This window comes from Poecilia latipinna, unplaced genomic scaffold (genome assembly GCF_001443285.1).
Source record: "Poecilia latipinna isolate Pla-1442-1.1 unplaced genomic scaffold, P_latipinna-1.0 Scaffold147, whole genome shotgun sequence".
Lineage (NCBI taxonomy): Eukaryota > Metazoa > Chordata > Actinopteri > Cyprinodontiformes > Poeciliidae > Poecilia > Poecilia latipinna.
Window position 1 is genome coordinate 247,085 of NW_015112763.1, and position 5,842 is coordinate 252,926.

Sequence of the window (5,842 nt, forward strand, 5' to 3'; positions counted from 1 at the left end):
TTTTTTTTTTTATATATATATTTTTTTTTTTTTTTTTACAGCATCTTTAATTATATAATAAGCCAATGTTATTGGCATATTAGAATTAATTGGAGGCGGATGTGCTTTAATGCCAGACCTGGAACACACTGTTTTCTCGTTTTCTTGGTTGACGCGGTAGGAAGGTCAAACAAAGAGAGTTACGCAAATGTACAAGTCCAGTTAATCCCTGGAAACAATTTACGGATTCTTGAAGGTGACACGATCATCTGTTCAAACAATTATATGCAAGTAACTTGATGGGAATGTCCATTGTTACATCTGGAGGAAGAACGGGGATCGTCCTAACCGGTGATGTTTGGCTGCTTTATAAAACAAATGCCATCATGAGGAAAGTGGAAATATTGACTCACCATCTAAAGACATCAGCCAGGAAGAAACATTTTTAGGCACAGATTGGTTTCCCAAAAAGGATAATGACTCTGAGCGCAGAGCCAAGGTGCTTACAATGTGGTTTCAGGAGAACAAAGACAGTATTTTGGTGTGACCATCACAAACTTCTGATATGAATCTTATGGAGGAATTGTGGGAGGATCTGGAAAGGTGTGAATGAGTGAGGCTTTCTACAAAATGGACTCCGTTCCACCAGTCCTGTCAGGAGAAATGGCCCAAAACTCCAGCAAACCATTGTGAGAAGTTTGTGGAAGGAAACCCAAAAGGTTTGACCCGAGTCATGCAGTTTAAAAGACATCCTGGCTACTGTCCCCATGTATGTAGACGTCAAAATTTGAAGAACGTTACAAAGGAATCTAAGAGTTTTCATTTTGGTCGTTCTAACTAACCAAAAACAAGAGATTTAATTTCAGACAATGAGAAGAAAATGTGCATGAGTGTTTTTTTATGTGGTGTGTGTAAATATCTGGCTTCAGCTGCATATAATTTCATAAACAGTAGTTTGTGCCAAACGGTTAACACAGAGCGCAGTTAAGAAGCAATTCAAAAACAATCGTACATACTTGCTGGTAGTAATTCTTAACAGTTTGCTCCATGGCCTTGTTTATAATGGCAGTCATAATAATTAACCCTAATAATGTTATTTAATAGGCGAAATTAAATAACAGTGAAGGGAAGTGAGATTTAAAAGCATCTGTACTTCCTGAACATTTTTTCACGTCTGCCAGGTTAAAGTCCAGAGCCTGACTGGGATCCCCTTTGCTCCATTAGTCGGCTGCGGTTTGTTGTTGTTTTTAACGCATTCAAGAGGATTTTAAAAATAGCAGCCTGCACATTCCTGCTGCAGGTGGAGTCTGCAAGCAGCCGACGGGTTTCCAAAAACATGGTGACTGCTGGGGATCAATGCTGTAATTTTGCTCTTAAAATCATAATCCCTTTTCCAGCAAAACACTTGGAGTAATGTTACGTTTTAAAGATGTTGCACAAATAAATTTCGCCGTAAAAACGTAAAAATGTTCAACTCGGTTCAGATTATGTTAGCATTGTAAGTTTAAAATGTTAAATTGTTTAAATGATTTAGTCATTTAATTATTACATTTCATTTAAATAAACATTTAGTACTATTATTATTATTATTATTATTTATTTATTTATTTTATTACTATTATTATCCAGGTTCAGCAAAAAGCATTATTTCTGGAGATCTTGTTCAAACAGTAGCATACATTTGTTCACCTCAGCTAAGAAATAATCATAATGTTACGTATAATTATTAAAGATGTCTTACCTGAGTGGGTCGACGGCCTTCCCCAGCTGTGTTAACTTCCACGAGACTCTTTGCTCTTTTTATGTTGGAAGCTACTCCCACCGATCAACCGGTTTCTCCAGTTTTACCGACTCTCTGCTCTGAGTTTTCACTTTAGAGTCTCTGAGAAACACCTCCGTGATTTCCACATCTGTTCTGTTTGTGCACCGTAAACTTTAGCTTCTACACCTTGATCAATTTGAAGTCCTTTTACCTTAGAAACGGGTTCAAAAGCTGCAGGTAAATTTAACCCTCAGACATTAATCAATACTGCTTCAATCACAGCTTAAAACACACTCCAGACAATTTTATTTAACACACTCTAAATCCCTGCTGGTAGTTGTTTTTTTTTTTTTTTTGTGGATTTCACAGATTTCAGCTCTTGTACTCCTTGAGATGTTGACTCATGATCTGAATCACAGATCTGTCAGGCTCTGGAGGATCTGGAAACTGTTGCATTTTTCTTACATAAGTTATAACTTCAACAACTCACAATAACAACTGATTCATCTTAAATATGCCATTTACTTTCCTGTCGTCGTCACCTTGTGAACATCACAATAACCTTATTTGGATAGGTGTGTGAGTTTGTGTAACATATTTGCATGTAGACTTTCATTGTAGTGCTCAACGTTGTTTTAAGATCATTATTTTTTATCTCTTCTTCAGGTTCCTGAGTTAGATTTCTTTCTTTATTTTTCATATTTATAAAACTGTAAAATAATCAATATTTATTTACATATACATATATGCACACACACATATAGAGTCAAACTTATGTTCTGTGTGAAAACTCATAAGTACAGTGTAAGAAATAAAATAATAAAATAAGTGCATTGAACTAGAGGGGTCTTTCGTTTGTTCCTTCCTTTGACTCAGGTTTTCAAATATTACCTTGTACTGTCAGTTCTGACCTGATGATACCATCGCCATCATGTTGTTTCATTGTCAAGTTATTGTTTTTGCTCATGGATTTCTTTCTCCTGGCCACCTTTCTTTGTGGGTCAGATTTGTTTAGTGTCCAGTTCATCATTGTTCTGTCTGAACACTTTTCTGTCTGCAGCCTCTCTGGTTACCTTCAGCCTCCAGGATGAACTGAAATTGAAACTCAGAAAGAAGAGTTTGAATTTCCATTCAGTCTGTTTGTATAAAAGCTCTTCACAACTTCTGTTTTAAACTTTTCCACAACTGTCTCTCTCTCTTTTCGACTTTCCATGTATGTCGTGTTTCTGGGTCTTCGTGATGATGTTTGTTCATTAATGTTCTCTAATGAACCACACAGAACAGCTGAACCTTCAGTTCACAGAAAGACTATGAAGGTTATCCATCACATAAAGCACAATAAAACATACTGAAGTTGTTTTTTTTTTTCTTGTAACATGATAAAACGTGGAAAAGCTAAAGGGGTTAAGAAACTTTAGTGAAAACCTTTGTGTGCCATTTCACTACGTCGACCTTCTGATGTAACACAAGCTTCATAAATCTCACCCAGTGAGTTTTTGATAGGCCATCATTACAAAGCGAGGGAACAGAATGTCTCAACGGGATCAGCTGGGAGGATTCGATGCTTCGGATCAAGTGTCATTTGTCACAAACCCAAGAACGAGTACACAAAACAAACAGACGGTCTAAAATTAACCCTTCAGAAATACCAAGTGGTACTTGGGTACAATAAGGAGTAATAGAAATTAGAAAATAATCCTTTCTTTGTTTTTTTTCAAACAAATGGTAAACACCCTCTTTGTGTACTTTGGTCAACGGCAAAAACACTTTATTTAGTCCAGAGTACTACGAAGCACTTTGCACTACAGTCAGTCATTTATGCAGACATTCATTCACACACAGAGAGCGAGGAGCTGCATTGCTGCAGTCTGACAGAAGAGAGGCTGCCATATAATCAGCACCACTGGACCTTCTGACCACCAGCAGCAGGCGAGGCGGATGAAGTGGCCCAACATTGTGACAGATGACCAATATGGTTTCAGAGGAAATAGATCAACTTAACAGAAGAAATCATAGACAGGATGGATAGAAGGAAATTTGCAATCGGTGTAGATCTCAAGAAAACCTTCGATAGCATCAATCACGGCATCTTACTCAAAAAACTGGAAAGGTATGGAAGTTGGGGAGTAACATTAAACTGGCCTAGAAGCCACATTAGGAAAAAGGAAACAATTTGTAGAAATAAGTAGTCAGAAATCAGATTTATTAAGCATAAGTACAATGACATATTCAGAGTATCAAACCCTGTGACAATACATTTGCAGATGATACTAGTATCGTCTGTACCAGAGAAAACATCCAACAACTCTCAGAGGTGGTCAATACAGAAATGAAAAAAACTACAACTTTGGTTCAAAAACGATAAATTGTCATTAAATTGACATAAAGCTAAATTTATGATATTTGGAAACCACAATATGCAAGAAAATAATGCAATAAAAATAACTATTGACAGTGTTGCTTTAAAACCACTCCATGAGATCACATTTCTGGGTGTTATACTGGAAGATAAATTTAGCTGGAAACAACAGATCTGCCTAGTAAAATCAAAACTAGCCAAAAGTGTTGCTGTCTTGAGGGGAATAAGATTTGTCCTGGACTACAAATCTTGGTTGATTTTCTATAATACACTCATCGTACCACATTTGACATATTATGTGGGCGTTTTGGGGCAATACATGCAAAACAAATTTACAGCCATTGTACATAATACAAACAAAAATCAATCTGAATACTACATGAAGTGGGATATTGGGAACATGCAAACCTGCTATTTTTTCTTTCATTCAAATGTACCGAAGTTCTGGGACTTTGTAAAATGTAAAAATGTACAATTCACGATTAAAGTAAGGCTACATTCACTCTGCAGGCCAAAGTGACCAAGTTCAGATATTTTTTTTTTTTTTTTTTTTTTCCTAAATGCGTCAGTCTGAACAACACAGGTCGGATTGTTTTCAAATGCGACCCAGGCTACTTAGATATCCGATACGTATCCGATTCAAATGTGACCTGATTCTGAACGGTCAGGTCGCATTCATCATCTGACCTGAACGTCATTGATACTTGACAAACCTCACTATTCTGCGTCATGAAACAACATCCATGGCGGACTAGCATGAGGATTAAGTTGTTAACATTCTGGCTCCGGTCGGACAACAACTTCAAAATCGTAGGCTATGCTCCACTATTAGCATTCATGTTTATGTCCGCAAAAACTGAGCACTTCTTCTTATGGCGGTTGGTAAAACACTGAGCACGCTCTCTCTATGTGTGACGTTATTGCGCCCTCTACTGCGCATGCGGGGCATTTTCAGGTCGGAATTAGGTCATTTCAGGCTGCAGTGTGAACGCAGCCTAACTTCCAACACAATATGCAAAAAATGTTTTGTGACAAAGGGTGTTATAATTTAAGAGAAGGATTAGAACAATCAAAAAGAGCTTTGGTTTATTAGTCTGTGGTATAGATTTATGGAATGGATTAAATGATGAGGTTTTTTTTTTTAAAGTACAAATGTAAACCAGCTTTAAGAAACAATTTAAATATGAGCTTTTTGGGAAATATGTTATAGGATGTACATTTGTACATTTAAGGGTGAGAATGTGATGTTTGAGTATCATTCAGTGTGGGAATCATTTAAGAGTTTATCTGGTGTGAGGAGATTTAAACGTTTGTAGGCTATGAGAGAGGCAGGAAATCATGAGATCTGGTACCTTATCTATCTGCTCCTTTTCGAACAAATAATGCAAGATTGCATGTCGCTGGACACGGTAATTTATTTAAATTTTATTTTGTTTTTACTTTCTGTCCGGTCTAAATAAATAAATAAAGGAAAATGGATGAAACGGGGTTCAAACTAGTACAGGATTTGTACTGGTGTCCGTGAAATAAACATCTCAAAGTTGATCAAACTTTATTACTTATAAGGGTTAAATACCATTGGAACAAACAGCATCAGACTCTTTGCCACTCTATAAATGCAATGCAAGTGTCTTAAAACATTTATAAAAACATGTTAGTTTTTTTGTTGTTTTGGTTTTCTTTCTTTTTTTTCTTTTTTTTTTTTTAAAGTACAAATGTAAACCAGCTTTAAGAAACAATTT

The 5,842-nt window shown here is 36.4% G+C and overlaps 1 protein-coding gene across 1 annotated transcript in view; it reads right to left on the bottom strand.

The window, feature by feature from the left end:
- Positions 1–2,031, bottom strand: part of LOC106945514 (E3 ubiquitin-protein ligase TRIM39-like) — an 11,255-nt gene extending 9,224 nt beyond the window's left edge. The window contains exon 1 of the mRNA XM_015029245.1: positions 1,721–2,031. The gene's annotated coding sequence lies outside the window, so the exon portion shown is untranslated. The remainder of the gene's footprint in view (positions 1–1,720) is intronic.
- Between the last annotated feature and the right edge of the window lie 3,811 nt (positions 2,032–5,842).